Source organism: Ruditapes philippinarum, unplaced genomic scaffold (assembly GCF_026571515.1).
Source record: "Ruditapes philippinarum isolate M1 unplaced genomic scaffold, ASM2657151v2 ctg673_1_1_1_1, whole genome shotgun sequence".
Lineage (NCBI taxonomy): Eukaryota > Metazoa > Mollusca > Bivalvia > Venerida > Veneridae > Ruditapes > Ruditapes philippinarum.
Genome location: NW_026864324.1, coordinates 2,330 through 13,964, shown reverse-complemented (window position 1 = coordinate 13,964; position 11,635 = coordinate 2,330). Strand labels below are relative to the sequence as shown.

Below are 11,635 nucleotides of genomic sequence, written 5' to 3'. Positions count from 1 at the left end.
CTATCCAACAAACCACGTTGCATCTTCAATAAAGACAAAAGGGTTTATCTGTCGAGCACCAGCCACTTTACATTGTAGCTGGTAAGAACTACAAAATTCAAGCAGTCACATCAGGAAAAGCCAAGAATGATATCGTCATTGGCTGTGTAGATGCTCGAGGTCAGCAGATTCCTCCATTTTTCATATTTACAGGGAAACGAATGTCTCTACTCGATGAATCTCTACTTGATGGAGCTTCACCTGGTGCTACTGGTACAATAACAGAGACTGGGTGATCTTACTCGGAGACTTTTAATCAGTACATGGAGGAGCACAAACTAAAGTATTTACAAGCTCGTGATTGCGACAACTTTATTCTCATACTATATGATGGACACTGAGGTCAGGTTACCATTCCTTTAATTTATTGTGCTTTTCAACATCATACTTTGCTGTTTGTTTAACCCCAACACTGCAGTAACGTTTTACAACCCCTGTATAATATTTTATATTATAAGCTGATTGGGCCTTTTGAAAGGACAAGGAACTCTGCATGTCATACGGCCCTATTCAGCTTGCTTTTAAGAATTCTGGAGACTTTTCCTTTAAATCCAATGTCATTGCACCAGAGTCAACTGCATCTTCTACTGATTTTGCTCAACCTGCAACTTGTGAACCAGAAATTGCAAGAAATCACCTCTATCAGCCATTGTCAGCAGAAATATTCCTAGAAAATAGAGGAGGGCGGACCTTAAAAACTGCTAAAGCATGAAAAACACTTGGAATAGTTGGTAGTGGGAATGCTATTACAGAGTTCAAGTTTATAAAGCTGTAGAAGAACATGTTAAAATTCAGAAAAGACCAGCCAAATCTTCTATTGAAATTATTCCAACTGAAAAAAACAAGATCAAAAGTAAAAATTAACTTACCAAAGTCGCCTGTTCCTGGTCCTTCTGGTCTTAATAAGTGAGGATCTGTCAGATTCTGAAGAAAGTGAAAACAGTGACATCCCAGAGTCTGACAAGTGCATTGTATGTCACCACTTCTGTCCACAAGGCCGGAACAAGTGCCCATATCTTACTATTGTGAAGTGGGGATGTGATAAATTGTGATGGATGGGTACACTTGACAATTTGCTCAGACGTTTTGAGACTTAGGGACACTTTTCTATGCCCCCATTGTAAAAAATAAATAATGTAAGATTTTAAATTGTGAATAGTTAACTGTTAGTGTTACAGCCGTTATCGTTATTTTAGTTTACTGACATTTTAAAACGGATTATTGTTTAAAAAAAGATTTAATGTTCAAAAATGGGTTGAATTTTCTTTCTAAAAACTGTTTGATCAGTAATCAAATGTCAACCTGACACAATGACACAATTTCTGCATAACCTGACTGACCTACATGACATAATTAATGGGTTTACACGGTGTGTAAATCAATCGACCAATCAAATAACCTGATTAAAATATCTACAGACCGGGTCGCGCATTATTAAAATCCATGAGTATGACTAGAATGGACTGGTATCAATATCATTAATTACGGAATAGATTTTTTTTTTCACTTTCGTATAAATTCCTTCAAGATCTTAAATAAAAGTTGTCCTCTGTGATTACGTGTATTATTAGAATTTGTTCTCATGTATATTACATACTGAGATATATATTTAATAAAACTTGAGAAAAATGCTAGCTATGCTTTAATACCGAAAGGTATGTAGATCGTATTTATATATTGAAAGTAGGTCATCTGTTTAACATTATTCTATTTTGTACGTAAATGAAGGGTTTATTTAAACTTTATTGCTTTTATAAATTTTGTGATTTATACAGGTAACGGGAGCGACATTGTCCTTATAACCACGAAAATAGCAAATGCAAAAGATAATTCAGAAATACACTGAAAAGTAAATTGAAAATCGTATTTTTGTGCTATTCCATCGAATTTGAGTGAAAGGCGTTGCAACGCTTTTGAATTTTGAGTCATTTTTTTCACAATAAAAATAATTATTCTGGAAAAAAGGAGAAAGTGAAATATAAGAAATTTTGCACACATGTAGGTCCAGACCTACACCAAATGAAACATTTATGTCGAAAAAATCTAGTTAAATCATGTCAAAAAAACTCCGTGGAGTCCTTTTAAGTTATATTGCTATATATTTTAATAAATATTTATAATATATTTGAATTTTATTTTAGGCTTCGACTTTAGGTAAAGCAGTCTGTTTAATTGAAAGGTGATGCTAGAAAAACTTTTAAAAATACTACTTTGTTCACATTTTGCTTCTTTCATGTTTTTGATGACATTGAGCGCTTTTGTAAGTAATAATTAAGTCTCACTATAGAGCCTGCACAGACTGCTCAATTGTCCAAGGCTAATCATTTTTTATTTTAGCAGGTTTAATTCAAACAGACGACTCTAACCACGTGTTGTTATTGGAAACAGACTGGCGTATATTCGATTCACAGAAAAAAATAGGACAACAACTGATCTAAATACTGGATGTCACCTCTCTTCACTAGTTGTAGCAATATACATCAAGATAATTAATTTCGCAATCCGCTCGATGCACTATAGCAGAAGTCAAGTCATTTAATTAATTTTCTGGAATTCGATGTGTCTAAAAGGAATCGAGTTACTGATTACTTGAGACATTTGCATAATATTTCGATACAAATCTGTTGACAAGAGGGAATGTTGGAATTTGACAAAAGACACATTACTGTTCAGAAAATACAGTACTATGCTTTCAAGCTTTCCGGTTCTATTTTTCTTTTCTTTTTTATTTCATTTTATTTATTTTTGTCTGTTAATCTTTCATTTATTGTCTAGGCCCTTCAATTAACCTTTTTATTTTGAACACTCGCCTCAATGTATATAATCTCTTTTGTTTTTTGTTAAGTATAATTATGTTGTTTCCTTTAAAATATCTGAAAAATGTGATCATTCGGAAGCACTTGAACAGCAAAATAACATAAAAAATGCAAACTTGGTTTGATTGAGTCTGTAATGAGGGAAATGAAAAGAGTGCAACATCTTTCACGCCCCCTGGCACCGGCTTGAGCAGTACTCAATTCTCAACGCTTAAAATTGCTGGACTCAATGATCCCGAATTATCAGATAAATGTAACAAAAGCTTATAATAAATTAATATAATACTATTATTAATTTATATTATAATTTATTAATATAATAAAAGCCTTGTTGAGAAGAATAGCAAAAGTTTAGAAAGAAATCAACGACACAGACAAGCAATTTTTGAACCTATAAAATGTCGTTACACAAAAGTACACAATACAGTTTGTAATTATATGATTTATATGTAGTAATGCGAATAATATACTATTAGTTTGATATTAAAAATTTGTTATTGTTAAAAGTACTGATTTCCAAATACTAGTATCTAAAATATCATATGTTGTATTCGAACCTCAATTTGAATAACAATCATTATACACACACCTTTGGTATTTTATTTATTTATTTTTGTTATTTAGATGTACTTTTAATCTATTTTGGAATTCTCACCATTATGAATAAATAAACTAATAAATAAACTATAACACTACTAAAATAAATCAGATATTTATATACATTCTAATGGTGGGTTCTTTTTCCTATCGATTTTAAGAATTGGATTGCGTTGCAATTTCTGTATATGCCTACTGTTTGTCATTCTTAAGTCTTTCGTGAGTGATTGAGTGTGACATATTGCCCTTTAAAAATATTCAAAATGACACCACGTACCGAACAAATATTGCTCTTCTAAGAAATGCAGAACATCTCATTCATAGCGTACATAAAATATCGACTGCTACTTTATTAATATTCATTGAAACTTATTTAAACACCTTTGAATGACATGTAAGATTTATGCCGACAGAGGTGGATATGATTGAATTTAGATAAAAACAAAATTTATGTATTATTATAAGTAAAATAATTATTAAAAAAGCATTTATTCTTTTGTATAATTAGAGGATATTTGTTTAGTTCAGTATTAGATCGGAATATATATCACCGAGTGAGCACCAACATGTATATTTCACGAGTGGCGCAGCGTCGAGTGAAATATGAACTTTTGGTGTTCACGAGATTCCATCTTAAACTTAACTAAAAACATTATTTTTATTATTTGCAAAGAAACGTTTAAAAAGACATTTTAAGCTAATACAATAATAATAAACTATATAATAATACATATAATAATACAATGTGACGTCAATGACTACGTCACGTTTTATTAAGTTGGTTTCCAGTACTGTGCACGCAGGTATTTAACTGAAACAACGTAAAAGGCATAAAAATTATCAAATTGATAATATTACTGTTTCAAACAGTGAAATTATCAGTTTTATATTTCACTGATATATTTCTATAAACCACCGGAAATCATGTAATAAAAATATATAAACACTCAAATAATATTTCGTTAAAAGGCTATAATTATTATTTTTACTAGTATTGATAACATATAAATGAAACATGATTTTAGTGAAATTCTCTCCGATGCCAGTATGGTAGAATGTTTTGATTTGATATAATAATTGAGCGGCTATTAAACATTTTTAGCTGACAGATATAAGAATCACATATTCAATTCTCGGAAATCATTAGGTAACTTTGCAACATTCTCATCCGAGACTGCTCTCGTGTCCTTTCGGAAGTTTATATAAATAAGTTATTTTAGAATATTTTTATCACATGAGAGGGTCTTACCTACTATGAGGACATCAGACATTTAAGAAAATACATATATTGCTTGCATACATGCTCATCGTTATCCATTAGATTTAAGGACGTTTTCGGGAGTTTTCATATAGACATATAGGCAAAATTAAAACTGTTCTATAGACTTTAATTTTTATCAATGAAAATACAGGTACTTTAAATTCATAAAAAAGGCCAAGTTTTAAGAAAAAAATGCACAGGTTAAGAGAAGAAGTGGGGGGGGGGGACTATCCACTCTAAATTTGTTCTTGAAATTTTGCATATTGACTAAGACGAAGGTAAGCTTCATAAAAATAAGAATAAAATATGTATTGTTTCGCTTCATTGAAAGTGATCTGCCCTTGAATTTAACGAAAAAGTTCAATGGCAGATAACTCAAAAATGTGAACGGTGACCCCAATAAGTTTTCCGTTTAAAATGTTTCTGTTATCATACTCTAATAACATGCCAAGTCTAAAGAAATTCTATTGAACAGTTTTAATTTTGCTTATACATGTATGTCTATATGAAAACTCCGGAAAACGTTTTCAAATAAATAACATACAACTGCGTGTGAATCTGATACCACTTCCAGTTCATTGATTTCTGGTAATCTCAAAATTAAATTATTTAACCGCTAATGTTTTAATACTTATGTATACTTTGAAACATGTACTGAAAAACAAATGGTAAAACTGCCTTAATCTCCAATTTTTTAATTAATTTTCGAGTTATCAAATGTAATAGAATACAAATTCAAACTCCTGTTATATTTACATACAAAAATACGGTCTTGTGCCTGAAATGTAATTCAATGTATCTGTCATTAAGTATATCAATTATTTTATTAAAATATTTTAGGAGATTGCTTTTATTGCACTTTAGAAAACATATTTCCTTTCAAAATTATTTATATTGATAAGTCTGAGGAAACAAACATTGTTTCCATGAATTTTGTCTTAAGTTAATATATTTTAAATCTCTTAATTCAATATCGAGGTTGTTAGGTCGGAAAATATTGGAAAGATATTTTGAGACAAACAATATCTCAGTAGGCCGATTGTCGTAATTTGTTCTTCATAATTGATTAAGAACAGATGCAAAATTCAGGTCCTTATTGCATTTTAAAACGATTTATTGCAGAAAATGAAATAAGGTATAGGACATATAATATTTGAGGGAAACAATATGGATATTAATTACGCTGATAAATTGATTGAAGTTTATGTAATAGTTTGAATTTCGTAGGTATTTTTATAATTGTTACATATATTTTGGCCTAAAGCTACACGACTCCAGATGAGCCAAAATATTTCCAGAAAATCAAGCTTTAAGAAATAAAATAATCGTGAGCATATGCATGAATCTTGATACATGCTGCTTTAATATAATTGCAAGACGTTTTTTTAATGCAGTTCAGAAATCATGAAGCATGCCAAAAGAACCATAATAAAGAATTAAATCATTATAGTACAGTACTTACTAAATTAAATCTTAAATATTTTTAACCAGAACTTAGTAAGAGAGAACTAGAATAATTATTTAAGGGCCCATTATGTCCCATAAATGTTTTTATATTTATTTCTCAAAAGCTTTTTTATTTTATGTTTTCCAAAAGAAAATACTCATTTGCTGAATACTTGAACCATCTTTTAAAATTTGGCAATAATTGTAAAAATCATAATGATTTGGTATTTTGAATGGAATTAAAAACACTACTTTGTTTACATTTTGCTACTGTTATGACAGAGAATTTCACATACAGCCCTACTCTGTATCAGAAAATAAGCATCTAAAATGGTATAAAATCATTATTTAAACGTTAAAAAAATTCATGTTTGCCTTTACTAAAGGATGAAAATTGTATTCATTTCTGAGGTATTACTCGTTCTATAAAAAGAAAAGGTTTGTATTAAAGTGACATTATGCCCATTCAAGGGTATATAGTGAGTAAACAGGTGAAGGTCAAAATAAGTTTTCATTTTGCCACAAATACTTTTAATTTAATAATAAAGTTCGCATAAACAATAAATAACAAACAGATCCAAACGAAATTTCTGAAAATATTCATTAGTATTTACCTATAACGCTTAGTTTATAATAAAAGTGGGCGAAAACTGAATATGCACAAGGAATATATTACTTAAAATAATGGTTTTGTCTGAGGCGAGCTTAAATCACTGTAAAAAATCTAAACATATAACAATAATAGTTTCGTTTTTCATTTAATGTAATATGACAAATGACATTCTGTCTTATTTGTTCAACATCTTGGTTTAGGCGTTCGTTTATGCTTAAATTCTAATATTTCAAAATAAATCGTTCAGTCGTAAAAAAAAGCGAGGTTTAAACGCACGACCCTGGTTTACATGGCCAGTAATCTAATGTACTAATGTGTTGCATGATTAACTTCAGGAATAAGGTCACGTACCCTTGTGTCAGATTTAGCCGATATGTAAATGTTATTTTGCAGATTAACGCAATATTCACGAAATATAATCTTTATTGCTTTATAATTGATATTTTGAATCATTATCTAGCCCGAAATTAGTTCGGACTAAAGACAAAAACTGTTTGTCATTGATATTCAATAAAACAATTGTCAAACCTTACAAGGAACATTTGATTTACCATATGCCTCTTAATACGCTTTTCTATATAAAGCATGATTTTATTAACTCTTTTAACGGGTGTACAACAAAGATATTTGACATACAACCTATAGTCAATTAAAAATCTAAACGTCAACAATATTCAATTCGAAAGAAAATCCTCTCTTTTGCTACTTTTACAATCAATATTCTGATTTTTCAACATGTATTGTCACTTAAAGTAAACCTAGTTTAAATTAGATTCAAAGGAGTTTATGTTACATCCCCTTGGTTAAAGTAAGTAAATCAACTTTAGATACATTTGATTACATGGAGATAGAAAGAAAATAAAGATATAATTATGTAAAAGTTAATGCATGAAAGATTTAGTTCGATTAAATTTCGAAGACTATGGTTTCTTTTAAAATGTGCAGTATTTAAGAATTGCAGAAATTTTATTAGATAATAGTAACAAATACCTAATTGCAGTAAAACTATATCTTTGTGGCTATTTGAGAATATCCGAGGCAATATTTTGCTATTTATGCTGTAATGAGAACGAAAATGAGAAGACACACATAACTGTGTCAGCACATTTTGTATCAAAATGCACAGCGCGATATTATTCATCATTTCCTTTCGAAATAATGCAGTTTCAAATTAATCCTGGCAATATATTAAGGTTATGGGGAAAGTTTTTAATGATTAGACCGGGCAGATATGGAGAAGATAATAGTAAAACTTTTTTCAGTGACAAGTTAATTAAGAAGCGTGTCGCTCAAACACTTTTTTATTTCATTTGCAAATACAATTACCTTTAGTTCATGAGTTCAGTGGCACCATATTTAAAATGGGCATCAGTTTATATTCTTGCACAGTTTTGTCGGAACCTTTTTTATCTGAAGTAGGTGCACATATCCAAAATATTCAAAGTTGGCATCATGATTATAATCTGTATGATTCTAGAGTTTTATTTTATATTTTAATGTTTGTTGTCCATTTGAACTCTTAATAAACCCGTTAATTGGGTATTATATGGCTTCCGGTTGTCAAGATTGTTTAACAATATAGACATTGCGTAAATACGATGCTTGGTTTCGCTTTTTGTATCTTAATAAAGTTATTAGAAATGCGATATTGTGACAAGATTAATGTAAAGCCATATTATGCCTCAGAAACGAATATGTTTCTCCTTTAGAAAGGGCAAGCATATTTTGTATAATGCTTAAATGTTTTAGAGCACTTTGATGTCTCTAGACAAAAATTGAGCTAATTGTAGAAAAATTCGTCCTAAAAATAGCAATGAAATGTTAACAAAGAAGTTTTTTGACACCCAAACACTCTATTAAATACTACCTGTACTTAATCCCCCCCCCCTAAAAAACCAACAACAACAAACAAACAAACAAACAAACAAAAAAACAGAAAAAAAGGTGCAAAAAATGGAGAAATGGTTCAGGTACCTTACCAGTGAGTAACGATAACAAGATATCACAACAGAATCTATCTAGAAGTAGAATGGAAACATTTTTATAATATAATTGGCTAATAATGGTATGTTTACAAAAATGGAAAATTTTGATGTAAGCAAGGCACGCGTATCAGTCTGTGAAAAATTTTACTAAGTACATATTGGGAACCAAAGATAGTGTCATTTTTCCATGACGGGATGAGATTAGAAATCTTAACTTCGGAATTTATTAATATTATATGCTCTGTCTACGTCATAAAATACTCATTTGTGTAATAATACTTACACTTGCCATTTTGTAAGAATAAAACTCAACCTTTATCAAGTAGATTTCACATTCGGCAACTGCAGAGTTGTTTCTTCCTTATTGCTTTCTCTCTATCAATAATTTACTGATATAATCAATATATAATCAATGTAAAATCAATATAATCCTTATTACAGAAATATAAACTTATACACTTATCAGATATGCATTATGTGTAAGTAACAGGAAAGATCAGCTACAGAGGTTCAACCTGAACATCACTATATAGGCATAATTATGATATCTGTAGCATTGAATATAAGACATTTGTCCTGAATAATGCATGGCAGGAAACACAGACATTTGAAAAAAATCTTCACATATTGTTTTTATACATTTATTATGTAGACATTTCATATTGATGTTGAATAAGTGTACAGGAAATTGCTTTGCGATGGTTTGCAATATAATAATAATTGAACCGCGTTGTGACAAAACCAAGATAGTGCGTTTGCGACTAGCATGGATCCAGACCAGCCTGCGCATCTGCGCAGTCTTATCAGGAGCTATGCTGTTCCTTATCAGTTTCTTTACTTGTAATAGGGTTTGTAAGCGGACAGCATGGATCATGATCAGATTGCGCGGATGCGCAGGCTGGTCTGCATCCATGCTGGTCTCAAACGCACTATGTTGGTTTTGTCATGGCGCGACCCATATGTCATATAGACTTATATAACGGATGAAAACCTTTTAGTTTTTGTTCATCTAACCCACTAAGGTTTTTTTAGTAGTAGTGTTTATCTTTTACGCGGATAAAATGGTAAAAAATGTTGTTATAGATTCAAGTTATTTATTTATTTATTTGAAATATTTTCTATTTATTGTTGGAGCAAACATTGATTGCTAGTGCAACATTTAAATATTTATGTAAAATACCCTTTTCTAAATACTAAAATACAGCTCCGTACTGTGCATCTGAACACAGTTGTGTTATGCACTTTGGATATATAAACAGTGACACATAATCAATTTACAGATGGTATAAAATTTAACAAAATTTCGCCTTCAGTAAAAGACAATTGCCTCCAGTGAGGTTTGAACTCACGACCCCTCACGACTCACGAGACCAGTGCTCTACCACTGAGCTATAGAGGCTTATGAAAAACAATATTTTTTAAAATAATTTATTTATCATCATAAACTGAAACTATTTTGTTCAATGTATCGCTCTAATATATTTATTACGAACTCATTTATTCCTCTGAAATACTGCTATTCGGTAATCTCTTCTATCATCTGACTAAGCTTTTATGTTATTCGGATTTAGATCTCCTTTGATCGAATTGTTTTTACCCATATATCTTTTAAAGTTTGTGTTTTTCATTCCATGTACAATTTGTGGAAATTCTTGAAAACCGTCTAGACAATCGAGTTGCAATTCACAAAAAGACAGATCTACAAGTTCAATGTAACTGCAATCCTGGTTGAACAGGATTTTAACTCTTCTTCCTCCCAAAATGTGATCGCTTTTTCTGTTTGATACTTCATCATTAATATTGCACAGCAAGACTAACTTTGAAATTATGGGCAGCATCTTTCCTCTCTGAAACGCGTTTGCATGTATCTATGCTAAATGTAATGGTGATTCTGTCTTTCTTTACTTAAAGATGTAAACCTTAATAAAGAAGAAAAACGGAATCGCTAAAGGATGTCCAAACTAGCAAATTTGGAAAATGTTACAGGCTCAGTTTAAGTCAGTTTGTTATTGACAGTAGTGGTAATTGTTAGCTAACGTCCACGCCTCATTGTGCCGGCCTAGGCAGAATTCAACGTGAAATTACGAATTCGAAAACATGTCTCATTTATTGAATGTTTTGTTCCGTTTTAGATTTAATTACAGTACATTACTGCCATAATATTTGATTTAAATTCAAATGAGTTAAAGGGGTTCAAATCGTTATTCTTGATCTGAGATTAAAAAAAAAACAACTTCCAGATTAAAACATTTTTTGTCAAGATTTTATTTCAGTAAGATTAGTTCTTAGAAAAATCTAATTGGGAAGAAAAAAGATTGCAGAAAATCATTAATTTTTATTGTCTTTCAGATACCTTGTTTAAGCTCATAGTTGTTCTTTAATCTAAATTTTGAAATGAGTTGTGGAAGAAAACTTGTTTTTCTAATAGCAAATGTCACAGTGACATGTATTGAATGATTAAATCGAAAATAAATAAATTATTTTTGAACGAAATTATTAGCATAATTAGTTAAACTTTTTTGTTGAACAGTTTGTGTTTTAAGCGCGTTTGTGAATAATTTATATTTGATCAGCAACCTTAATTTTTAAAAGCGTCCTTAGTTTTAATTATTGAAATGGTATAGTATACCCATATGTATGAGTGATAAAGGCCTTTTTTTAATTATGCGAATACAAAGCAAAATAATTTACATGTTTAATGATTCACTTGTTAATTCATCAGCTACTTCTTATCTTAAATTCATGGCATGACGTTTAACAATTGAGAAAAATGGTTCAGTACGTTAGATCTAAGCTCTTACCTACACTTTTTAGAAAAATTCACAACTGTGTATGTCCGGTAAAACATGCAATATACATGTATATAACATTTAAGTGA

At 30.4% G+C, this 11,635-nt stretch overlaps 1 non-coding gene across 1 annotated transcript; it reads right to left on the bottom strand.

The window, feature by feature from the left end:
* Positions 1-10,081: 10,081 nt before the first annotated feature.
* Trnat-cgu (transfer RNA threonine (anticodon CGU)) lies at positions 10,082-10,156 on the bottom strand. Its single transcript is given in 2 exon segments — positions 10,082-10,117; positions 10,121-10,156. It is a non-coding gene; the product is annotated as a tRNA-Thr (tRNA).
* Positions 10,157-11,635: the final 1,479 nt, after the last annotated feature.